The following is a 26614-nucleotide window of genomic DNA, read 5'->3' as shown; positions in this document are numbered from 1 at the left end:
TATGTATGTATATAATACACACACAGAGACACATATGTATTTCCCTTTCTTCCAGACATCTATACATGCAAATTTTCATTGCAATGAATCATTGATCTGGTTCAAGGTTTCTTCTTTCTTTCTTTCTCTCTCTCTCTCGCTCTCTCTCTCTCTCTCTCTCTTTCTTTCTTTCTTTCTTTTCTATTTTTCAAGACAGGGTTTCTCTGCAGCTTTGGAGCCTGCCCTGGAACTAGCTCTTGTAGACCAGGTTGGCCTCAAACTCATAGAGATCCGCCTGCCTCTGCCTCCCGAGTGCTGGGATTAAAGGCGTGGGTCACCACTGCCTTGTGGTTTCTGGTTTCTGAAGCACCATAAATACTGGACCATTGCTGAGGCTTGTCTCAGAGGTCCTGCTGCTACCCAGGTCAGGCTGATATTTGGGACAGGCAGGATGTTAAGGGTGTTCTGTGAGATCTGACTGTGGCACGCCTCTTCACCCTCAGTGACTGCTGCCCAGAGGCTCCTGGGCTCTCCCTTTGTGCTTTTAGCCTTTAGGTGGTATGTTGCCCTGAACTCTCTGTCTCCCAGCAGGACAAACAGCACAGGCTGCAGCTGTGGTGGCTCCATGCTGGGGGCCATGTGGCCTGTGGGCCCAGGACCAGCCCTATTCAGTAATGACATGTTTCCTTGGGAGCTCCACGCTGTTGCTCACCACCCTGTCCTTGTTGCTGGCATGGGACATGGCTGTTGTGCTTGTCAGCTGTGGGCATTGCTGCTGCTCCACACTCTCCAGCTCCCATGAGAGCAAGCAGCAAAAGCGGCAGAGCTGGCCTGTGGGCCTAGGGCCAACCCTATTTGATACTGACCTGTTTCTGCGGGAGCTCCAGGGAGCAGCCGCACATCTCCTTGTCCTTGGTGCCGGTAGCCCCACAGCCCATTGGGCACAGCCTCTGTTCTTGCTGCCTGCTGGCTGAGGAACTGCAAAGGGTATAGATGAGTCATTCTCTGCTGCACATGGCTCTGCTCCACCACCTTGCTTCCCAATTCCATGAGTCCACTTTTAAATAACATCTTCCCCTAAATCTTGCTTTTTTCTTTTAGTTGCTCTGGAGCGACTCCAGGCCCTTCAGACCCCTCTTCTGCCATGTCACCTCTCGGAGCCTCCATGGGTCTCTCAGGCTTCTCAGAACTCCGAGGTGAGTGCTGGTGGCTACCATCATCTTTATTTTCACTCTAGATTTTTAAATTTTAATCAGTTAATGAGTTTTTATGGGTGTTGTATGTGTGTGTAGAGACGAAGGCAGTTTTCAGTTTTATCTTCAGGACGCTGTCCACTTCCTTTACCTCCTTTGATAAGGTTCTCTTACTGGCCTAAAGTGTGCCAATAAGGCTCTGCCTGTTGGCCGGTCACCCCCAGAAGCTGTCCTGTCTCAGCCTCTTCAGTGTGGTATTGCCAGCTCATCCTGCCATGCCCAGCATTTTCATGCGGGGTCTCAGGATGGAACCCAGGTCTCACGCTTGTGGACATCTGCTTCGCCAACTAAGCTGTCTCCTCAGCTCTCTGTCTTTCTGGTGCCTTGTCAGACAGTCCATAGAAGCCTGATGCTGTCTCTTAAGGCCTGGCCTCACCTCATCTCCCCTCCCCTCCCTTCCCCCATCGCCTCTTATCTCTCGTCTCCCCTCCTCCCCCCTCCCCTCCCCCATCTCCCCTCATCTCTCATCTCCCCTCCCCTCCCCTCCCTTCCCCATCTCCCCTCATCTCTCATCTCCCCTCCTCCCCCCTTTGCTCCCCCATCTCCCCTTATCTCTCATCTCCCCTCCCTTCACCTCACCTCCACTCCTCTCCCCTCCCCCATCTCCCCTCATCTCTCATCTCCCCTCCCCTCCTATCACCTTCCCTCTCCTCCCCTCCCTTCACCCCCCTCCCCTCCCCTCTCTTCATCTCCCCTCATGTCTCCTCATCTCCCCTCATTTCCCCTCCCCTCATTTCTTCTCATCTCATCTCACCTACTACATATGGAAGAGTATAATATGGTGAGAGGGGGAGATGGGAGAAGAAAGGGAGAGAGAGAGAACCCATTGTTGGGTTCTTTCTCAGAGAGGTTTGTGGAAAAGAAGCTGGACTTTCTTTCCAATAGCTTCCCCTGTTGGCTCATGAAAACTGGAAGGTGAGAGCATCAATCCCTTCATGATGAGGCCATGCCCTACTCTATAACTGTCCGTCAAGCTATGTCCATCACCCCCCCAGGCATCAGTCTTGTCTCATTCATCCCTATCCTGAGAGCCTGACAGTAAGGCCACATTGATGCTCAGCCAGCGTTTGTTTAATGGTGAAAGGATGAACTTCAGGAACCAAAGGGTCTGCAATAGGAACACGACCTTCCTAGGCAGCTTAATGCTTTTCAAGACCTTTGGGGCTTAGCTTAGTAGTAAGTTGGGGCCAACAGTGATCACGGGCTACAATGATCAAGTTCACAAATTATCCTTGGGTTTGTATTTAAATTCCCGCTGAAAAAAAAATGTTACCTTCCTTAAATCAGGCTTTAATGCCTCTGATGCAGGTGTTAGAGTGTGAAAATACTGGCTGAGCTCAGCTCCCTGGCGTGAAATGCAAAGTCTTGGGAAATTCAAACCTACTTGTCAATGGCAGCCCAGGTTTCTTTTATTAATGGTCACTAATGGTCTGCAATCAAGCCACACCTGTGAGAGGCAAAATACCAATTGCCTTGTTTGTGGGAAGTGAGTATGCTTTATCAACTTGCTGATTATTCCTTCTCTCCCAAGGTATCGGGCGAGGGACGTTTGTGCAGAGCGAGGGGGAAAATGGCCACTTAGCTGTCTAAGGAGGCCGTGTGGAGCTACCACAGCGTTAGAGGCACACAGCTGAGACTCTAAAAACCCTACTCTCACTAACTAGCTGTATTTGTCCCTTTTTCTGTTCTTTTAATGGACTGCCAACAGCTGGGGAACTTGAACAGGAATGAAGCATGTTTAGCTCTCTATCCAGGAGGCGGACAGGGTGAGCTGTGTGATACTAGCGAGGACGCCAAGGCCATATCAGCTCGTGACTGACAATGGCGTGATGGTAGGAACATGTGGGGAGAATGAAAGCTTCACCAGTCACTTCTGAGGACAGGTGACCTAAGTCCCAGGGCCTACCACTATACCTTCTGCTTAAAGTGTCCTCTCCACTGTCTCACTGTTGCCCAGGCTGGTCTTAAACTTGAGATCCTGCTGCGTCAGCTCCCCAGATGCTGGAATTCCGTGCCTGGCTTTCACCATCTTTCAACACTGCTACACTGAACCTCGGAGCAGTGACTTACACCAAGCCTTTACCAGAACCTCAGGCCAAGGCCCCCTTTCTTCCCTGTGAGACTCTGTTAATCACACTGTCTTCTGGGTTGATCATGAGGATTAAGTAGGTCAATATCTTCCACTAGCCTCGTGTGCTTCCTAAGTTCAACACTTTCATTCCTGTCCTTTTGGATGGTTTCCTAGGAATTCTGTCAATGCGTTTAACTGTCTGAAGTCGAGGTATGCCCACATTCTGGTTTTCTGAATGCTCCCTCCATCACAAATGAAGAAGAAAGGATTCCTGACCTGGGTCACAAATGAGTTGCTAGGAGACATTGATGAGAGGGAGAGACAGACTGCTGACCTGAGAGTGGTTTGGGGCAACAGACACAGCCTCCTTGGCAGGCCCAAGCAGCTCTGTGATTGAATTTGTGTCCTATGTCCATTAGTTTGACAGGACGGTCATTATAAAATACCCCAGACCTTATGGTTTAAACAGTGGGGACCCATTTCCTCACGGGACTGGAAGCAGAAGTTCAAGACCAGGTTGCAGGTAGGAGGGCTGCTCTCTCTCTGACTTACCAGTGCTGTCTTCTCCATGGCTTTAGCATGATCTTCCCTCCATGTGGGTCTCTGTTCGGCTCTCCCCTTCATATAAAGACACCAGCCCTCATCGTTACCTTAGTCACCTCTTCAAAAGCTCTGCCTCTAAACACAGATCCATTCTGAGGTCTTAGTGCCCAGGACCTCAGCACATGACTTGGGAGAGAAAGGACATAATTCGGTCTAAGAACCCACAGATTTGGTGCTAGAAGAGCAGCAGGTAGCCCACAGTCCAGGAGACAAGTTGACACCTCGTTCTCTGAGCCACCTCGTTATGTTTCGTCTCTACTGCTGGGACTTGCTCATGGTGTGGGAGAGGGGGGAGCACACACACCTGACCCTTTCTGGGGACTCCACAACCCTGTCGCACTGTATTTTCCCTCTTCCTCAGTCTGTCCTTGTTTTCAAGGAAATACAGTGTTGAAGCTGACAGTTGGAGCTGAGAGTCCTGCTACACTCTAGCCTGTCTTCCAGGGCCTGGACCTTCAGCCCTTGTCCTAGCTAGTTTTCTGTCTGCTTGACACAAGCTAGTCATTCCTGGAAGAGAGAGAGCATCATCTGGGAAATGCCCCCACCAGATTGGCCTGTAGGCAAGTCTGCGGGACGTTTTCTGGATTGAAGAAAATTATGGGAGGAACCGGCTCACAGTGGGTGATGCCATCTTTGGGCATCCCAGGTGGTCCTGGGGTTTGTAAGAAAGTAGGGTGAGCGAGGCGGTAGACAGCATTTCTCCACAGTCTCTGCTTCAGTTCCTGTCTCCAGGGTCCTGCAATGAAGAACATGGAAGTGTTAGCCAAATAAACCCTTTCCTCCCCGGACTGTTTTTGGTCACTGTCTTTATCACAATAGAAAGTTAACTAAAATAGACTTTTTTTTTTCTAAAGACAGGATTTCTCTGTGTAGTTTTGGTGCCTGTCTTGGAACTAGGTCTGCCTCGAACCCACAGAGATCCGCCTGCCTCTACCTCCCGTTTGCTGGGATTAGAGGCATGCGCCATCATCGACTGGAAAAATAATCTTTTAACACACAAGCTTAAAAAAGTCTCTGGATTCTATCACTTCTGCTGAGAGTTTCAAAAGTATGAAATCTTCAAAGAGTAATTAAAAACAAAAAGGATACCCTGTCCCCAAATTTCAAAGCTGGGAAGTGCTATCCCTGTCTTTTTTGTTATCGGATTCTTTCCCTGGGGCTTCCAACTGGGATGCCTTTTTTACTGGACTTCGAGAAGGAAGCCACAGGGTCTGAGGGTCCTTAGGGAAATGAGGAGGGGCACTCAGTGGTTCATATGAGCCAAGAAGAGCCCTGAGTCTTGACTCTCGGTGAACCCTGGCCAGCCAAGATGTTCCCACCCGGAACCACTGAAAGAGCCACGTATTGGCGCTTGCCTTGGGGACCAGGTGACTGCTACCTGAAGGTCAGGGAGCATTCTCCCTGCTTTTGGGTGCCACTCTTTGTTCCCTTTGCCACAAAGGAAGACAGCCGTTATTGATATTATATAGATGAATATTATAAATCCTGCCTCTATGGCTTTGGACAAGTGGCCAGAAACCTCCAAGACTTAGTTTCCATAATGGTAAGATGGGCTAGCCATGGTGCCTTACCCCAAAGAGCTGCAAAGACTGAATGAGGTACTTAAGACCACATGCTATGCCTGTTGGCAACAAAATCCTATAGAAACATTCTGAACAGATTACTAATAGAGTCTAGGTGGTGGTAATAGTGGGTAAAAAAAAAAAGAAAAAATTCTATGGAGTAACTATATTTAGCAACAAATCTCTCCAATTCTCTGGTAATAAAAGGACTTTGTTTTGCTCAGAGTCCCCTTGAGTCCCACAATCGTGCTTATATATAGTGTCTTTTGTCCCAGAATCTTGGAGAAGCTCTGAAATCAAAACATGACAAGAATTGGATGGTTGCAAAAAGAAAAGTGACAATTGGCTTTTGTTTTTGAACAAGCTCGCCTTCCCTTCCCAGTGTGCAACTTGGCAGCTGGGTATGAGCATGCGTCTGTATATGACCCCAGTCTAGCCATGAAGGACACAATGACAGCTGCTTATAGCTGGGTTCTGGAGATGGAGTGATGAGAGAAGGAACCCCACAATGCTCAGAAAGTGGAATTAAGAGGGCTGAGCAGAAGGGGTGTCTAGGGGTGTCTGCCTTTCCTATCCATCAGGTCAAGCATTTTACATATGTACTCTCATCAGCTGATGTGATGGATGAAGATGGTGTGTGTGTGTGTGTGTGTGTGTGTGTGTGTGTGAGTGTGTGTGTGTGTGTGTGTGTGTGAAAGTGGCAGGTGTGGTGAAGTTAGTCATTTATACAAGTGATAGAGGAGGGGCCCATCCTGGGCCTGCCCTTCCTTCCTTCCTTCCTTCCTTCCTTCCTTCCTTCCTTCCTTCCTTCCTTCCTTCCTCCCTCCCTCCCTCCCTCCCTCCCTCTCTCTCTCTCTCTCCCTTCCTTCCTTCTTTCTTTTTTCTTCTTTCTTTCTTCCTTCCTTTTTTTTTGTTTGTTTAGATTTGTTTTTCGACACAGGGTTTCTCTGTAGCTTTGGAGCCTGTTCTAGAACCAGCTCTTGTAGATCAGCCTCTGCCTCCTGAGTGCTGGGATTAAAGGCATGCGCCACCACGGCCCAGCCCTGGGCCCTTTCTTATTCACAAACCCACACTGGCTCCCATCAGCATCCGGTTTCTCTCTCTCCAGAGAGGTTTGTCTTTGCTTTCACAAAAGCATGAAGCAGGAAGGAAGGTCCACCCGCGAAGACTCGGGGCATGTAAGATCTGTGGCATAGTATGGTGAAGAGAATGAAGAGTAGAAATGCCCTGGAGGGGATTTCCTGGGAGGATGACAAAGTCGCGGGCACCTGAGCATCTCATTAGATCTATGTCTTCATCCTGTGTAATATCCAACTTTATTATGTGCTCCTTAACAGAGAAATGAGACCATTGTTGACTCCGACAGGCACAGATTACAAGCGCTGTCCCGATATCAGAGGTTATGTGATGAGCATGCATCTCAGAACTGATGAGAGAGGGCAGGTGGTGTGGCTCAGTGAATAAGGGCTCTTGTTGCCAAGTCTGAGAATTTGAGTTTTAGCCTAGAGCCCCCATGATGGAAGGAGAGAACCGACTCCTGCGAACTGTCCTCTGACCCCCACATGTGCCCCATGGCATGCACTCAAACTCACACAATAAATAAACCAAAGTTTATGTTAGTTAATTAAATAACATAACTAAAATTGAAAAATTGGCGAGAGATTGCATTTGTGGGGCCAGTTTCTCTCGTGTAACAAAGTTGACCGTGGGAGGTAGAAACCATGGTAGATATTTTAGGGACAAAGGAACTTAACATGGGAAGTTAAGTACTTGGACATCATTGACAGGCTGAGCTAGCAGGTATTGGCTGGTGCTGCGGATGCCCGCTGGATCCATAGCAGCTCTGACTTCCTTACATTTTCCCATATCAGAAGGTGTAAACCACATCTGTAAGGACTTGGAACAGTCAACTCTGCAGGGTGGTGTTAATCTTACCGGGCAAGAATAAGAACACAACCACAACTTTTAATCCAAATTTGAAGCAAGCTTTATTAATATGATAGTTCGAATGTAATTGACCCCCATTGACTCATGGGGAGTGGCACTATTGGGAGGTGTGGCCTTGTTGGAGTGGGTGTGGCCTTGTTAAAGGTGTGTCACTATGTGGGCAAGCTTGAAGTCTCTTTTGATTAAGCGTCACTCAGTGTCACAGACACTTCCTGTTGCCTTTTGATCAAGATGTAGCCAGCACCATGTCTACCTCCATGCTGCCATTCCCCCGCCATGATAATTATGGACCGAACCCCTGAAACTGTAAGCGAGTCACCCCAATTAAATGTTTTCCTTTATAAGACTTGCTGTGGTCATGGTGTTTCTTCACAGCAATAGAAACCCTAAGATGATTAAATACTAGTTGGGGGGGCTGGAGAGATGGCTCACAGGTTAAGAGCATTGTCTGCTCTTCCAAAGGTCCTGAGTTCAATTCCCAGCAACCATATGGTGGCTCACAACCATCTGTAATGGGGTCTGGTGCCCTCTTCTGGTCTGCAGGCATACACACAAACAGAATATTGTATACATAATAAATAAATAAATATTTAAAAAAAATACTAGTTGGGATGATGGACACTGGCCAGGTTCGTATCTGGGATTGCCAGGGTATGGCACCAAAGTACATTAGTTAGAGGCTTATAAGGCGTAACCCACAAGGGTAGTACTTTCTGTCTTCATCCAATCAGGGACAAGTATACATCCTGATGTACTTCCTGCCTACGTACCTCTCTGATGTAGGATGTCCTCTGTATGCTGTGACTATGTGTTTCTCTTATTGGTTGATGAAGAAAGCTTATTCAGCCAATGGCCAGGCAAAATATACCTCAGCAGGAAATCAAAACAAAGATAGGGAGAGAGAGAAGATGGAGTCAGAGAGATGCCATGTAACCTCTGGGGAAGCAAGATATGAGGTAACAAGCCATGAGCCTCATGGTAAAATATAACCTAATAGAAATGGGTTAATTTATAGTTAGAGCTAGCCAGTAAGAAGCCTGAGCCATTGGCCGAACAGTTGTAGCTGAAATAAAGCCTAAGACTGGTTGGTTATTTCATAAGTGGTTGCAGGGACCAGGTGGGCAGATAGATCCAGTCCAGCAGGATCATGGGATGGAGAAAAAGCACCATCTACACCTCCTGCGACTTATGATGAAGCACATCCTGTTAGCTGGGACCACCAAGCTTGTTTACAGAAGCAAAAGCATGTGGTTTGTTACTCTTTGGGAACAAGAGCCCCCAGCATTCCTGGAAGTCGTCAAAGCGCAAGTGGGGTTTACAGGTTAGAGGCATTTTTTAAAAAAATATTTATTTATTATGTATACAATATTCTGTCTGTGTCTATGCCTGCAGGCCAGAAGAGGGCACCGGACCTCATTACAGATGGTTGTAAGCCACCATGTGGTTGCTGGGAATTGAACTCAGGACCTTCGGAAGAGCAGGCAATGCTCTTAACCTCTGAGCCATCTCTCCAGCCCCGGCATTTTTGTTTTATAGATCTCTTGTGCGTGGTGATTTAAACGTAAAACATAGTTTTAGCCCTCACAGTAGTAGCCTTTAATGGACCAAGGCCAGTTCATGATCATCTTAGTTACTTCTTCTGTTCCTGGGATAAAATACCCTGACTAAAGAAACTTGACGTAGGAAAGTTGTTACTCTGGCTCATAGTTCACAGTGAGGTCCCTCGGGATGGGGCCTTAATGCTTGAAGCAGCTCTTCACACCAAATTTGCAATCAGGAAGCAGAGAGCAATGCCTGCACCAGTCCTTTCACCATTTACAGTTGGGGATCCCAGCCAGGGGCCAGTGCCTCTCACAGTGGACGGGTCTTCCCATCCCAGTTAAGATAATAGGGAAGATCCTTGCCGCCTGGAAATTCCAGATCTTATCAAGTAGACAATTGAGATTAATTATCTTGGTGACTTTGGAGCTTGGTTTATTTATCTAGACACTGAGGTCCTATATAATTTGCCTTGCAGAATTATAAGAGATCATTTTCTCAGAAAGTAATTGTTGGGGACTGTGGATCCTCAGACCCTGAATTTCTTGTAAACGACTTGTTATGTTTGCAGCTGCTCTGAGCAAAACAACTTGTCTTCCTGAGCCTGCAGCTGCTCTGAGCAGGGGAGTGGTTTCTGGTAGGTTTTGGCTGGGGCGTGGCTATCAGTTAAGGATCCCTATATAAGCTGCCCTGGAACACAGTAAAGGGGGCATTCTTGGGGAATTCAAGGATGACCCATGTCTCTGTATGTGTCTCTGTGTGTGTATGTTTCAATCTCCGGGCCCCTTGCCTGGCAAACCTGGTACTCTACAAGCATAGTACCGTAGTACACATAGTACAGGCACTACAGGACCGTAGTATACGTAGTAGCTCGGATGTTACAAGTAATAGATTTTCATAACATACTGTTTATTGGAATTTGTGCATGTACCTAGCTCTCCCACTAGATCTTAAATGTATTGGGACACTGTGCCTGACAAATAGGAGATGCTCAAAAGGCCTGGATGAGTACAAACGGAGGCTGGAGACTCCTACGTGTTTTGCTCCTCGCCCTCCTCATTTTCCTCCTTACCAGGGTCAGTATTTCCCTGCGTTACTGTAATTAGTAAGGACACTCAGTGGCTTTGTTCCAGAGGGATCAAAGCCTTTCTCAAGCTTAACCTCATTTTCTCTCATTGGTCTGGGAGAGGCAAATTGCTAGTTAGCCAAAGATGACTGTTCCCACTCCACAGATGAAAACAGGGACCAGGACTAACTCTTGGGTGGAGCCAGCACCTGGTGGCAGCCTGCCAGGGCAGTATTTCTTCCTAATGGCTCTCTTGGTTGCTTGGTTTTCCACCAAGAGGGAAAACAGCACCGACCTCCACTCTTTCCCCCAAAGTGTCTCCTGCTGTTGATTTCTACCTGTCTCTGTATAGGGTTATCAGGAACATAGGGGCTCTCAGAACTAAAAGAGGGTAGCCTGGGGCCTGGCTCTGTGGCAAGCCAATGCAGACTTTACACACCAAATTGTAGTTAGTCTTCCTCCCGGAAAACTTGTTTGCACCCCCTAATCTCCATATGAATCACCTGCTTGATCCTCAATGGCCCTGATCTAAGAGTCCCACGACTTAGCTGTGACCCTGTTTTCTTCACATCTCTATTGCTAGAAGGATTTTTTTTTTTGAGACAGGGTTTCTCTGTGTTGCTTTGGAGCCTGTCCTGGAACTAGCTCTTGTAGACCAGGCTGGCCTCGAACTCACAGAGATCCACCTGCCTCTGCCTCTGAGTGCTGGAATTAAAGGTGTGCACCATCACCACCACCCGACTAGGAAGGATTTCTTTACAGGAACTGCCTGAGGCTGTGTATAAAATGGCCAAGAGAAGAACGTCCAAAAGCAGATTCAGGAAACATGAACCCTTAAATCAAAATGTACAGAAAAGTATAATTCCTGTCTATCAGATAGTAGGGTGTCCTGAAGTATAAATTACATGAGCATCTTTTGTGGATACTCTAACCCCTGGTTCACAGAAAATGTTAGAAAATATTTGTTAGGATTATAGTTTTTAGTTATGATTTGATTTTTTGAGACAAGGTTTCACTATGTGGCTCTGCCTGTCCAGGAATTCACTGTCTAGACCAGTCTGGCCTCGAACTCACAGAGATTTATCTCTTTCTGTCTCAGGAGTGCTGGGGTTAAAGGCGTGTGCTCCCAGGTCTGGCTGGAGAGGTATTTCAAAATATATAGCAGGGTTATGCTCTCAAACCTTTCCCCTGGAGCTCAACTCTTAATTTCGAAAGCTCAGTAGTAGGTTGCCTGGCCTTCACACCAATCTATCAACTCATAGAATGTGCTGAAGGTCTCCTGTGTCCCAGGAGCCGCATCCTGACTGGCGGTATTTCAGACATGCTGTCACCATGGCGGCAGCTTGGACTGGTCTCCTGCCATGCTCGGCACTGGTAGGACTTCTCAGCACGTGTGGGTGGTGTTGGAGGTGTTGGCAACGGCCTTGGAACATAGCCGCAGCAAAGCAGTGTTTAACCGGGAGCCATCGGACTGAGGGTGCCAGAGCCACGAGCTCTGGGATACGTTCTGTTCCCACAGACAATGCACTGTCGTTGACTTAACTGTGCTTTGAGGTCAGCCAATCGTCAAGTCAGTGTGGAAACAGGGACCTTTTTCTCTGCATGTCTGTGGTGAGATCAGGGAAACACGGTCACACTGTAACAAGCGAATTGCACTCCGAGCTCAGATGTGTGTGTGTTTGTACGCGCAGAATGCCTTTCACTCAAAGCATTCCGACCACAGAGCCTTGCTGTGGGACTTCACACTCGTGAGATGTGTGAATCTTGAGACCTCTTTACTGACCGATATTCATCAAGAGCTCACCTTGTGCCTGCATTTCCGTCAGGGTGTATACAGCAAGCAGATGCCACGAGAGGATCCGTGGAGGAGAGCTTCTATTCGATGAGGCTGTTGAGAAAGGTGTGGGGTTGGAGCCACACAGGACGGAGCAGTAACTTGTGGCTCAGAGGCAGCCACTGTGTTTTCAGCTCTAGCCCCGCCCCCCATCACAGGGGCCTCATTGCGTACTTGTGGGAGGCCCAGGGAGCATGACCTTTTCTGCTAAGGGACTTCTTTGATTGTGTCATTGTTGGGAAGAAATCACTTTTTTTTTTGGTTTTTCGAGACAGGGTTTCTCTGTAGCTTTTAGAGCCTGTCCTGGAACTAGCTCTTGGAGACCAGGCTGGCCTCGAACTCACAGAGATCCGCCCGCCTCTGCCTCCCAAGTGCTGGGATTAAAGGCGTGCGCCACCACCGCCTGGCTTGAAACATCACTTTTTTTAGCTGACCTTTCTTTTCTCGGGGTCCCCCATGAGTTAAATTCAACAGGAGCCCAGGAGCAGTGGGACACACAGTGCAATTCTTTTATGGGTCAGCTGCACCAGCAGAACCTAAGACGCAGAAGAAGCTGGAGTAGGTGGAACTACCGAGGGCAGTGGATTCAAGATATGAAGATCAAGCCGGGCGGTGGTGGCGCACGCCTTTAATCCCAGCACTCGGGAGGCAGAGGCAGACTGATCTCTGTGAGTTCGAGACCAGCCTGGTCTACAAGAGCTAGTTCCAGGACAGGCTCCAAAACCACAGAGAAACCCTGTCTCTAAAAACCAAAAAAAAAAAAAAAAAAAAAAAAATATGAAGATCAATGTTACACTGCACACTGGCAAGCGACTTAGATTTTGTGGGAGCTATTTTTTTTCTTTTTATTTTTTTAGAATCCGCTTTAAGAAAACAACACAGGCCAGGTGTGGTGGCACTCAGCACCTGTGAGACTGAGGCAGGTGGATCTCTCTGAGTTTCAGGTCAGATTATTCTACAAAGTAAATTCCAGGATAGCTAGAGTTAGTGAGACCCTGTCTAAAAGAAAAGGAAAAGGAACAAACAACCTCACCCCAAATCTTAAATTGGTAAAACAATAGTAGAAACAATAACACCACCCAAACCCAAAGCCTTTTCCAGGGTTTCAGAAGACTCAGATCCAAATTGCGGCTTAGCCGGTTCTTTCCACTCCTAGGAAGATGGAGACAGGTGAAACAGAGCAAACTGACACCAAGACGGGCTTCAAAATCTGAAATAAGTCTCTTTGCCTATATGTTTAATAAATCAAGCTTCACTTAGCTCTGGTAATATTTATTTAGGTTCGTACGGCTTCGAGAGCCACACTATCTGTTTAAGACAGTCATTGGGCTGTAAACCACATTTCCCAGAAGTCCTCGGGCTCAGAGCCACTCCCCCCCGCCCCCGACTATTTTTGCTGCTCAAAGACTACAATTCCCAGCATGGAGCGAGAGTAAGGACCACAACTCCCGGCATGCTCTCAGAGGCGGCCGGGAAGCGCGGCTTTTCTCTCGCCCCGCCTTTCCCGCCGCTCTCAGCCAATGGGAAGGCTCAGTACTGCACGGTGTGGCGGGGACAGCTCCGTAGACAAGTTGCGCGTCGAGGGAAGCGGCGGGAAGTTCGTACTACGCTGTGGACGACTGATTGGCAACTCTGGGTAGGGAGCTGGGGGGTGGCGGCGGGACGATGGGTACCGCGTCAATTCAGAGCGGCGCCTGCTCGTTCAGGCCTCAGGCGGCACCGCGGCTGAGTCGGGCCTGCCCGGGAACCCTCGCTTCTTAGCCTGCTCACGGAGCTGCGGGAAGCCAGGTTCTTGAAGGATGCCCGAAACGGGGCGCGGGCCGGGGTGGCGGACAAGGGATGACAGGGGCCTAGACCCGGATTGAGCTCGTTCCTCCTCTAGCAGCGGTGCGGCGGGGCCCTGAGGCGCACCCCACGGGCGCCAGCTTCCCGCCTTCTTCCTTGTGTTGCTCCTCTGGTCTCTATCGCAAGTGCTCTATTTCCCTGTCTTCAAAGGCAGAAGTTAGGTTTCCTCCAGCGTCAAAGTTTATTTTAGACCGTTTCCAGCCCGAATAGCCTTAGGTGTAAAACTGCGCCAGTGTCTTTCGAGAGATGAGGAGAATGACACGCTCTAGTCCTGTTGAGGTTACCCGTTTTTTATTCTGTTGTCTTATCTTTAAAGTCAGCCATTCTTTCTGTATGAATTCATCCTTTCCCTCCCCTGCTGCTCTTGGAACAATTTGGAAAGACGATTTTGCTGTTGGAAAGGTGGTGATTAAACTTAGGGGATCTTTGAAGAGCTTCATTAATTAATCTCTCTCTCTCTCTCAAACTGGAATTGCCCATCTGTTGAGTCTGGATTCAAAATAGTAAAAAACCACAATGTGGAACAGCACTTATTTTTAAGAGTTCAGGAAGAAGGCATCTCACTTTTTTTTTGTGATATGCTAATCATATTGTTGGAGGAGATTGAACTTACAATTATGACAGGCATTACATTGCTGACCAGTTAAGATAATGCTCATCTACCTGTAGAAAGGAATGCAAGTTGACATCACTTAATAATGGCTTTCCTTGTGGCGCCACAGATGGCAGCCGCCGCGACTCAGCCTCGCTCATGGTGTCTGTGCTAACCCAGGAACACGGGTTGAGTTGGATAACAAATATGTGTTAGGCATTAGTGATTCGGTGCAGCGCTAGTATCCAGTACAGATATCACTTTGATAGCTGTAATGGCTGCTGCTTATGCTTGGCATTGCAGGAATGATGAGAGTCTTATTTGTTAAACAAATGAGATGATGGAGTTGATGTGTTAAGCAGGGAGCCTGGCATCTAATAAGTTATCGAGTGCCCAGGGAATGGTTATATGGAAAGCTTATGCCGAGTCTCATTCAAGTGTGCCTGTGTATATTTTAAAAATAACAGCAGTGCGTTTAAAATGTTGACAGGCCCTAAAATTAAACTTCTTACAGGAAATAGGCCAGCTTCTCTTAACTCTGAGAACTAACGTGAAGTAATAATGAATGACTGTCCCAGATGTCTAGAGAAGACAAAGATTTAAATTTTGACTTTTTCCCCCCTTAAAGACCTCTCTAATAGACGTGCCATGAATAGGATTTGATCTGAAAAATAAAAAACTTAAAGGCATTTTTGATTTGAAAGATAAACAGATTTGGAAGTCGAATTTACCTTGCATCAAATGCGGAGGGGTGACTCCTGAGTTCATGCAAATGAGCAAAGGCTCTCTCTCACTCTCTCGCTCTCTCTATCTCTCTCTCTCTGCATCAGGCTGTGAGCCAGCTGGGAATGTGAGGATGAAACGGGGCTGTCGGGGAAGCTGGTCCTGATGGGTCCCCGTGGACTGGTAACTGGGTGGACTGAGAGCCTGTATATTAGGCCGGTAGGGTATTTTTCATGCTTGTCAAGGTTCTGTTTGAGAGGGAGAGGACACAGACTGATTCCCTCACCTGAGACCAGACCACATGGCTACTGCTAAGCACAGACCTGTTCTATCCTACTGTTTTGTTAGAGCGGTAAGGAGGTGAGATGAGTTTAGAAGGGCGGTGTCTTCAGCAGCCAAGCCCTGAGCTCAGTGGGGAAACTTTTGGCCCACGTTTCCTTGACTGTGTTTGCAGTTGTCATTGTAAAGCCCTAAGGATGGCCAGTATCATTTAATCTCTCTGAGAATGGTGTCCAAGCCCCGTGTTGCCGAGGTTGCTGCCTTGAAGTGACTTGGTGCACTTTCCTGATAGTCTTACTGTATTTCTAAATGTTGCCTGGGATTTTTGTGCTCAAACTCAAGTGCATCATTCTTTTGGGTAGTGTATATGTAGTGCTTGATGGATTTTTATTAACTTAATTTCAGTATTTATTTATTTATTTTTTGGTTTTTCGAGACAGGGTTTCTCTGTAGCTTTGGTGCCTGTCCTGGAACTAGCTCTTGTAGACCAGGCAGGCCTCGAACTCCCAGAGATCCGCCTGCCTCTGCCTCCCGAGTGCTGGGATTAAAGGCGTGCGCCACCACCGCCCGGCTAATTTCAGTTTTTTGAGAAGGATCTTACTGTGTAGTCTAGGCTGCCCAAGAACTCACTGCGTATTTCAACTTGGCTGGAGCTCACAGCAATCTTCCTGGTTTACCGAAGTGTCCAGTTATGTGTAGTGGTGGTGCTGGTGGTGGCGGAGGGGAGTATGCATGCCTCACCTGGTTAGGCAATGCTTTAAAAGAAACTCTTCAGAGCCTAGGGTGGTATGAGGTGTGTCCTGACCCCAGAGTAGATATTAAATTTACCAACAAGTACTAACTAATGACAAGGACACTTTATTGCCGTTCTTTAATAAACTTAAGAATTTTTTTAGGTGTAATATGTATGTCAACTTGGGAAAACTGATGTTAGGCCTCAGGTGAGGTAGTCTTGTATTATTAAATGACAGATGTTTGAACATACCATATTATCAGACGGACTGTGTGGCTATCTCAGTATGCTTATACAGAAGAACTTTGTGGAAGGAACTGTAACAGTGCTTAGAAGCCTTTAGTCCCAGCTCCTGGGGAGGCAGAGGCAGGAAGATCACTGTGAGTTCAAGGCCAGCACGGTCTACATAGTTCCAGACCAGCTTGAGCTACAATAGTGAGACCCTGCCTTGAAATCAACAACATGAAAAAGGTGAGCTTGTACAGGCTGACTGTGGCCATCACAGAGTATGCTTATACTAATTAACTGCAGACATCACAGTAGACTTGTACAGTTGACTGCCTCCAGTGTCCCTGGGGGACACCATTTTATGGGACTCCTCTGCGCTCAGTCATCGTCTGACAGGCTATTAGGTGACTGGTGACTGCATTTTGATGAGTCCGCATCAACTCCTGACTTTGGGTGTCTGGTCCAAAGGATGGGAATCTGTGCTCTAGGATTCAGAAATTGAGCTGGACATATTTTTAGAGTAGTACTATATGAAATCAATTATGTATCAGTAAGTCACGTGCATTAAGTAGGAAGAGAGACTGAATGGAAGTCAGTAATCAAGTGGCAAAGTAATTAGTTGGAAATTTTCGAATGTTCTGCCATGTACTTTTAAAGCATCCATCGCACTGACACTGGAAGGAAGTGCACCTCAGATAGCTCAGTATCAGGAGTGGTTGCATGGACTAAAAACGAGGGCCTTCTAACTGCTGTCTGCGTCAGAGTTCTCTGAATCAGCGGCTGATGGCTGTGGATCGGTGAGCAGCTTCATCTCTAGACTTAGCTTCTTGTTTTAAGAACCTCAGAGAGACCGCATTATATAATTGTCCATTTTTACATAAGATTAAAAAACAATTGAGTTTGGAGTCTTATAACCAGGATAATGACAGCTTTTCTTGAGGTTGCATTTCTCAAGTTACTTTACCAAGTATGTGTTTTGGCCTTCCTCTGTCTTGCTGCACTGTGGCCCTGTCTCAGAATACTGAGTACTTAGAAAGTGTGTTTGACCCTTTAGTCTTCATGGACTGAACTTACTGTTTTACTGTAGATATCAATGCTCCCCAAACCCCCACGATTTAGTGTTCTGTATGACAGTGGCCATCAGTGTGCAGATTCTGTATAGTTACAAGTTCTCTGTTGGAGGTAATGAAAAATATTTTCTTAGACATCAGAAAAGTTTTTAAATTGTGTTTTGTAAAAGCTGAATTCGGGTTATAATGCTTAAGAGATTTAGCCTTGTTGTTGTTTTTTTTCCCCCCCAGGCTTGTAGAATATATTCAGAAGATTTAGGCCCCCCCCCTTTTTTAGGCTTGTAGAATATATTTCAGAAGTAATGACTTAGAAATTTATCTTCTTAGAACTTGCTAGTGGGTCCTGTAAAATGTATAGATACAGACACTCTGAAATTAATTTGGCAGTTTCTCAAATATCTATCTATCTATCTATCTATCTATCTATCTATCTATCTATCTATCTATCTATCTATTATGGTTTTTCGAGACAGGGTTTCTCTGTAGCTTTGGAGCCTGTCCTGGACCTAGCTCTTGTAGACCAGGCTGGTCTCGAACCCACAGAGATCTGCCTGTCTCTGCCTCCCGAGTGCTGGGATTAAAGGCGTGCGCCACCACTGCCCAGCTTCTCAAAAATTTAAACATAAGGTTTAACATAAGATCCCACAGTTGCACTTGTGGACATTTATCCTAGATAAATAAAAGCTTGCATTTGTACAAAAACTTTTTCATTAATACTTGTAGACACTTTATAATAGCCCCAAACAGAAAGAGCTCCCCATCATCCAGTGGAACACCAGGTCCTGACAAAAGGAGTGGCTCTTGGTGCACATAGAGTTAGCAGGGAGCTCACAGGGGGCTCAGTGCCGAGCGCTAACTGAAGGCTGGGGACAGCCAGGAGATTCTAAAAGGCTAGAAAGAGGCTTTCGTGCAAGGAGCAGAGCTCTGCAGGTAGTTTGCAGAGCCCTGTTCTCCGCCAAACAAGTTTCCTTCCTTCTCTGGGAGGGAAGCTTGCACATCATCATGGGGAAGGTGCCATGTATGGAGGCGCTACATTCATGACCATGCTCAGTGTGAGATTGTAATTACATTTGAACATTCAGCCACGAACAGCTCTTAGCAGACATTAGGGTGATAATGAGGACAGCTATTCTGGTTCACCTGAAAGAGACAGAGGTTTTGGTTTCTTAGAAGTTTTTCTTAAGCACCTTAGATGAAACCAAAGGGAAAAATCCTTGAGGTTTTTTTTTATGTTGATTTATTTATTATGTGAGTATGGGTCTACATGTTGAGGTCAGGGTACAGCTTGTGGGAGCTGGTTCTTTCCCTGTACCATGTGGGTGTAGGAGCTCGGACTTAGAAAGTAACCAGCCAAGCTGTTTTTTGTAGCATTCTCAATGACAACAGTGTAGAAATGGAAGGCAGGCTAGTGTTTGTTAGGTTGGGGCTGTTTCTTTGGGTGAAAGACAGTCTCATGTTCTGATTGTGGTGGTGGTTACGTGGATGTGTGAACTCGATGAAGTGTAGAAACACAATCTGAAAGCCGGAATTTGAATAAGGAGTTAGTTACTGGTGCTGAGTTGTCAGTTTGCTAGTTTTTAATGATTGCTTATCCATTGTATGACTGTCTTTCATCTTATGTAGCCATTGAAGGGTGTGAGTGTTCATTTTCAGGTTCTGTGTGAGCGTAAAGCTTCCGTTTTTCCTAGGATCAATGCCCACGAGTAACTGTTGGGCTGTGTGGTGTGTGCTCAGCTTAAGGAACTGCCAAACTTTGCTTGTGTAGCCACACTCATAGTCCCGCCATCACTGAGAGATCCAGCTCTCACTTTGATTTGCACTTCCCTAGGGCTAATCTTCTTTGATGACTTGAATCTTAAAGTCTTTTGCCCACTTTATAATTGGATTGTTTGTTTTCTTAGAGCTTTTAAAATATGTTCTAGATCCGTCTTTGCCAAACGCAGGCCTCGTGAGTATATTCTTTCAGTCCCTGGCTTGTCTTTGCATTCTCCTGCAGTGTCTTTTGCAGCACACACATCCTTTGTGGATTGTGCCCTTGGCGTCAGAATTCTGTGCTTAGCCCTTGGTCAGGAGGATGTTTGTAGATTTTCTTATAGGTGTTCCACAATTTTATGTTCCTGTTTCTCATGTCTCTATCTATTTTGGGCTAGTGTTTTGTACATGATGTGAATTTAAATCCTGGTTCATTTTGTTTCATCTGTGAATGTCCACTTACTCCCATACCATCTGTTGAAGACTCCTCTTTCTCCATAGAATGACTTTTTAAAATCTTTGCAAAACAATCAGTTGGCCATAGATCATAAATTGAATATCAAAATGAAGATGGGAGGAAATGAGTGAGCAGTTAAGTAAATATGACTACAGATATATGTAGGTAGACAATGACCTGAGTCTTGACAAAAATGGGATATGTGTAGAGCAAAGTCATGTCACAGGTAGGAGCTGGGTATTTTGGAGTGAGGAGTGAAGGAGGTGCAGTTTAAGACTGGATGGTTATTGATGAGTAGAAACAGCTGACCAGGTGGACGTTTGAGCAGGAAATGGTATTAAGAGAAGACTTTGAGGGCCATGTGAAGGAGGACCAGAGATAACCATGGCTCTTGATTTACCACTATGTGTGACAGAGTTCCGTTGGAAAACTACGAGAGTGATATTTTGTAGTGTTATTTATCTCTAGTACTTCCTAGGAGCACATGTTAGCTTTCTGTCACCGGAACAAAATAACCCAGGGAGAGGTTACTTTGGCTCAAGGAGATGCTAGCTCATTGTTGGTTGGCCCTGTTACTGTGGGGTCATGGCAGGGAAGACGATTGTGGCAAGAGTGATGGGGGAAGCTGCTTTCCTGCTAGTGTCCAGGGACCAGAGGAAAACAGGAAGGGGGCAATGTCACTTTTAAGGGCACATCTCCAGTGACCTTTCTCCAACCTCCTAATGGTTTCACCACCTCTCAGTGTTACCTGGACTGGTGCCCAAGCTGGTACCACAAGGACTTTTGAGAGGCAGTTATTCAGAATATAACAAAGGCTAACGGTACATTTTAGACTCTTGTTGTTGTGTTCAGTGATGGATATTGACAAGTCCGGACTTTAAGACTCCTTAGTGCTACCTGTAGCAAATTGCACTTGGAAAGAAGAATGGAGTACATTGGCTTGTTGTTGTAGATGACTTTTGGACTAAATGTGAAAAGGGTCTGAGAGTTGAATCACTGAGGTGATAAAAGAGTTGATAAGTAAATCCGTTGAGAAAAGTTGGTGGGACCAGATTTATTTGTGATGACAGAGAAGGGCGGTCAGGTGTTCTGTAAGTATGTCCTGACCTGTTTGGTGGGTGGTGATGCTCAGCTGCTCTTCCAGATCGTAAGGACCAAATGAAGAACACTGGCTCCTAATGCTGTGATGTGGTTTAGTCTTAGGAAGATACTGTCATCCAAAAGTTCTTTACCGGTAGGATGGTAACTGGGTTAGAGTAGCTCCTGGTTGGGTGTGATGGGGAGTAGTCCTAAGCTTTTAATTCCTGACTTAAACTACTTGGCTTCTGTTTATTACCTACTAAAGTTCTTGATTTCTTTTCTCATACAAATTAAACCTTGTCCCTTTGTGCTCACCAGTGGGAATCTCATTTGTTTCTTGCATTTAAAAGATCATGTTGAAAAGGAAGGTTGGATAGGGAAGCACGGAAGCACAATTCTTAGTTAAAGGAGCCACCTTAGGGTTGGCAAGAGACTTGAACCTAGAGTGGCTCCCAGGAGCCCAAGGCGATGTCCCCAGTTAGTTCCTTGGGCAGCTGAGGATAGGGAACCTGAAATGACCCTATCCTATAGCAATATTGGCGAATATCTTGCATATCACCATAGAACCTTCATCTGCTGATGGATGGAGATAGAGACAGAGACCCACACTGGAGCACTGGACTGAGCTCCCAAGGTCCCAATGAGGAGCAGAAGGAGGGAGAACATGAGCAAAGAAGTCGGGACCACGAGGGGTGCACCCACCCACTGAGACAGTGGAGCTGATCTATTGGGAGCTCACCAAGGCCAGCTGGACTGTGACTGAAAAAGCATGGGATAAAACCGGACTCTCTGAACATGGCGAACAATGAGGGCTGATGAGAAGCCAAGGACAATGGCACAGGGTTTTGATCCTACTTCATGTTCTGGCTTTGTGGGAGCCTAGCCAGTTTGGATGTTCACCTTCCTAGATATGGACGGAGGGGGGAGGACCTTGGACTTTCCACAGGGCAGGGAACCCTGACTGCTCTTTGGACTGGAGAGGGAGGGGGAGAAGGGTGGGAGGAGGGAGAGGGAAATGGGAGGCTGGGAGGAGGCGGAAACTTTTTTTTCCTTTTCTCAATAAAAAAAAAGATCATGTTAAATATAAACATCAGACTCTGTCACTTTAAAAGTGACCAGCTAGCAAACAGAACTCACATAGTGTTAGACTACTAGAAAATAGTGTAGTTTTTTGCTTTAGTTAGACTGGAAAACAAAGCGTTCCATTGCTTAAAAGTGATGACTTGTTGAGTAAAGGCTTTTGCTGCATAAGAGACAGGATGGTGTGTATGGATGCAAGGTGGGCACGGCAGAGCTTTGCGTCCACTCACCTGTGCTCACAGTACCTTTCTGCTGACTGACTAGGTCCGGTTCTCTTCTATAGTCCAGATCCTGACTGCTTGTATGTTGAGACTGATCAGAGTGTTACAGTCCTGATTGCGACTCTTCCATAGTACTGTCACAGAATTTCCCCCCTCCAGAAGAGCAGGCTCTTACAGTGCTGTGCAAGCTGCCCATTTAAAACTATCATTGCTTGGCACCTATGCCCTAGTGACAGTTTGACCAACATGTGAGCAGGCACACTGCCATCCTGACAGATGGGTGTGAGTACAGGCAGCCAAGAAACCATGTATCTGCATCTAGTGTATTTGTTAAGGGCAGGATTCCCAGTTGGGATGTTCAAACGTCTGTCCATCCTGAGCTTTCACGCCTGTGGATAAAGGGATGTCATCATTAATCCCAGCTCTGACTGAGATTGCATGGATTTGTAAGAGCTCCTTGGCTCTTACAGAAGTCAGGATAACTGTGTCTCCTTCATCACAGGAATATTTCAAATAATCCTTTCCCCTTTCTCCTTTCGTTGTGGTTCTGAATTAGTTTTGGACTGCAACTGTGGGAGATTATGTTTTATTCTGTTAAATTCACTTTTATTGAATTTAGCTAACTTTGACATTCTTTTTTTTTTTTTTTTGGGTTTTCGAGACAGGATTTCTCCGTAGCTTTTGGTTCCTGTCCTGGAACTAGCTCTTGTAGACCAGTCTGGCCTCGAACTCACTGAGATCCGCCTGTCTCTGCCTCCCGAGTGCTGGGATTAAAGGCGTGCGCCACCACCGCCCGGCTGACTTTGACATTCTTAGATATTTTAGAATCCCAACTTTTGGTCAGATTGGATGTTTCATTCTTAAGTATGTGATAATGCTGTCAGCTGAGACTGGAAATGTAGGAAAAAGCATATACACATGTCTGCAGATTGAGAGGAAGACTGGTGTGAACAGGGAGCTGGACAGAGAGGCAGCCCAGGAGACCTGGAAGGACAGTGATGGAAGGAGGAGCAGATGTAAATATTTCGTAAGCTGCCAGACTGCTCAGTACTGTAGTGGGTTCTTGAGTTTACAACAGAGGGCATGGTTGCTGTGTTCTGCTCCTGTTTCTTCTGGCTTTCTGCTTTAACTATAACATTGGCACATAGAATGCATGACTGTAGTAAAGTGGCTTTGTAATAGTTTCTATATAGAGACAAACAGGCCATTAAGGCCTAATGAACCTGGGAAGTATGGACTTCTCCAAGATTGTAAGTTGTTCTGGAAGTAGATGGAGGTATCTAGTTGTTAAAGGGGAAAGCCCTCGTAAGTCAGGGTTTTTTTTTGGCTGGGTGTAAGAGAGATGGTTAAGAGAACTCAAAAGCTGCAGTTGTTAGAAGTGTGGTGTATGGTTTTCTCAGACTTCTTCCAATGATTTGCCATCTGACCTATAACCATTCTTAAGCAGAAAGGGGTTCATTATGATTACATTTGTTGCAAAATGACAATCTGCTTAAGTATTGACTCCCTTTTCCCCTTTGGTGCTGGGGATAGATTCTAACATGGGGCTTGTGCATGGGAGGCAAATCCTCTACTACAGAGCTACATTCCCTGCCCTACTGTGATAATCTAACAGTTCTTTGGACCAGAAGGCACTCTTTAGAACCAAAGAAAAGTCTTTAAAGAAACCATGATCTCTAAGTCAGATTTTCTTTTTTCTTTTTTTTTTTTTTCAGGGAAGAGAGGGTTTATTTGTCTTATAGGTAACAGTCCATCATCATGGGAAGCCAAGACTAGAACTCAAGGCAAGCATCTGGGACAGGAAATGAAGCAAAGACCACAGAGGAATGATTGTTACTGGCTTGCTTCCTCTGGCTTACTTAGTTACTTCTCTTATATAGCTAAGACCTGCCTGCCAAGCCAGACCCAAAAAGAGGAACATGGGATGTACTCACTCATATTTGGTTTCTAGTCATAAATAAAGGACATTGAGCCTATAATTCGCCATCCTAGAGAAGCTAAATAAGAAGGTGAACCCAAAGAAAAACATATAGGCATCCTCTTGAATATTAACCTTCATCAGGCGATGAAAGGAGACAGAGACAGAGACCCACATTGGAGCATCAGATTTTCTTAAAAGATCCTGGAAGAACAAGAATCCTTGGCAGTGTACAGTTTTCTTTTACAGTAGTTTTTGCATGAGTGATAATCTTGTCTCACAAAACAAATCTTAATCCCATATCCAAACTAGCTGAGCTTCCAATAGCAAAGGCAAAGCCAGTTCATTTATACATCTTTCTTAGCTCGGTGATTGTCTTTTACACTATAACAACCATTTATAACTGGGCTGGGGAGAAGGCTCAGAGATTAAGAGCATTGCCTGTTCTTCCAAAGGTCCTGAGTTCAGTTCCCAGCGACCACATGGTGGCTCACAACCATCTGTAATGGGGTCTGGTGCCCTCTTCTGGCCTTGCAGGCATACACAGAGACAGAATATTATATACATAATAAGTAAATAAATATTAAAAAACCCCAACCATTTATAACAATAAATCCATTTGCTTTTATGTTTTGGCACATATTTTTTTTTAATTTGGGTATTTATCTAGAATAGCTGATTATAATGTGTGATATACCTTTAGAAGATCCTAGCATACTGTCAGTTTTCCAAAGTGGTTGACCAGCTGACATTCCTATTAGCATATGAGAGTTCCACTCACCAATCATTCCTGCCTCCACATGCTGTAGTTTAGCTAAGTATTTTCTTGATTGTTTGAACAAGCTGGCCTGAAACTTGCAGCAACCCTCCTGCCTTTAGCTAAATGCTAAACAAATGAATAAAGAAATGCTCTTTCTCCTATTTTAATCAGTTGTCTCATCTGTGTCTCACTGAAATGCTGGAATTTTATACATTCTGAGTGTGACTTGCCTCTTCAGTCTTGGAGCACTTTTGGGTGACTGAAACTCTATAGTCACATCCTGTCTTCCAGTCAGTGCTGTGTCCTCTTTTGTTGCTACCTTGTGGTCCCAAGGATACTCTGGAATCAACTCTCCTATGTCTAGATAGGAAACCTCCCTGATTTCTTTCACACTTAGGCCCGGGTGCCTCAGAAGTATTTTGTGTGTTATGTAATAGGAGTGGAGCCTGCCAATGTGGATGCAAAACCACCAGAGGTTCTCAGTCTCTGAAGGGTAGTAGCCTAGTGAGAGTGAAGTAAGTTGTGACCTTTGTTTTCATTCCCTGATGATCTGCTACATACTTTTTTGTGCTTGGTAGGCCACCTGCATGTCTGTGATCAATTGTTTATTCAATTCTTTGCCCACTTTTAATTTTTTTTATTGAATTGATTAATGTGTCATTGTTCATACTCTCATTTTTTTGAGACAGGTTTCTCTGTGTAACAGGGATTCACCTGCCTCTTCCTCCCAAGTGCTGGGATTAAAGGAGTGCACCACCACCTGGCATATTCGTTTTACTTCCATTCTATTCAGGGAGTGTTCATACTGTAGTAGCAGGTGGTCAAGAGAATTCTTAGGCTGTGTACATGCTTTTGGTGATCTCTCATGGCAGCACACAACCCTGGGTCCCTCAGCTTAGACCAACAGTCCACTGGGACCAACCCTGGGTATCTCAGATTAGAGATGCGCACCTCAGTGGTTCACACATGCTTCTAGAACAAACTGCCATTCTTTCTTCTTCAGACAGGAGGTAGAATGCCTGACTTAGAGTTTATTCCAAGTTTTTCATTTTATGGTAGAGAAAAAAGAGCTGGAGAAATGGACTGTTGACTGAACTCATGGGGTGGTGGTGGTGGAGGACCTGGGATGCATCAGCATGTTCTTAGGACAGTCTGCTGGTTTCTTGTCAATAGGTCCGTCCATTTACTAAATGAACTCAAGGGGTTCCTCAGTAAGGTGGGGTTCCCATGCTTGTGAGCTTTCTTGTTCTTTCTCTCTCTCTTCTTTTTTTTTGTTTCTTGTTTTTCGAGGCAAGGTTACTTTTGTCTTAGAACCTGTCCTGGAACTAGCTCCTGTAGACCAGGCTGACCTTGAACTCACAGAGACCCACCTGCCTCTGCCTCCTGAGTGCTGGGATTAAAGACGTGCGCCACCAATGCCCGGCTCTTTCTCTTTCTTTTGTTCTCATTCTTTCTCTCTTTCTTGGTTCAGACAGGGTCTCACTGTATAGCTCTAGCTGGCCTAGAACTTGCTACCTAGACCACAGTGACCTTGAACTCTGCCCCTGGAGTGCTGAGTTGAAAGACTCAGCCTGGTAACACTGCTTTCTTCAGTAAGTAAGCTAATGTGACTTTTGAGTAGTCAGTTTTGTTAGGGCTTTTTAGATGTTAAAACAAAAATGTTGTTGTTTCCATGGTGGACTGCTGAGGAATCTGACTCTTGGAATACAGTCTTAGGACACTGTTGACTGATGAATTGTTTTCTTTTCTTTTTTTTTTTTTTGTTTTTCGAGACAGGGTTTCTCTGTGGCTTTGGAGCCTGTCCTGGAACTAGCTCTGTAGACCAGGCTGGTCTCGAACTCGACTTGTTTTCTTTATAGCCTCTAGTAGTTTTATTTTGCCAGCAAAATTTCTGTCAGTATATTCACACACACAGGCAACAGACATGGACACATGGGTACACACACTAACACATAAAAATTTGTTGTTACTGAGGCTGACCTCACACTTCCTGGCCCATGTGAGTCCTCTGTTTTAGCTTTC

The 26614-nt window shown here is 45.8% G+C and overlaps 1 protein-coding gene across 4 annotated transcripts in view; it reads left to right on the top strand.

Annotated features, from left to right (window-relative positions):
• Positions 1-13378: 13378 nt before the first annotated feature.
• The window catches only part of Vrk1 (VRK serine/threonine kinase 1), a 70363-nt gene continuing 57127 nt past the window's right edge, over positions 13379-26614 (top strand). For 3 of the 4 annotated variants that reach the window (XM_075947757.1, XM_075947756.1, XM_075947759.1), the window contains exon 1: positions 13379-13490. The gene's annotated coding sequence lies outside the window, so the exon portion shown is untranslated. Of the gene's footprint in view, positions 13643-26614 lie in introns of all 4 variants that reach the window. The other variant, XM_075947758.1, reaches the window with a different exon arrangement.

Source organism: Microtus pennsylvanicus, chromosome 14, assembly GCF_037038515.1.
Source record: "Microtus pennsylvanicus isolate mMicPen1 chromosome 14, mMicPen1.hap1, whole genome shotgun sequence".
In the NCBI taxonomy this organism is placed as follows: Eukaryota; Metazoa; Chordata; class Mammalia; order Rodentia; family Cricetidae; genus Microtus; species Microtus pennsylvanicus.
This window is presented reverse-complemented; position numbering and strand designations above follow the sequence as displayed.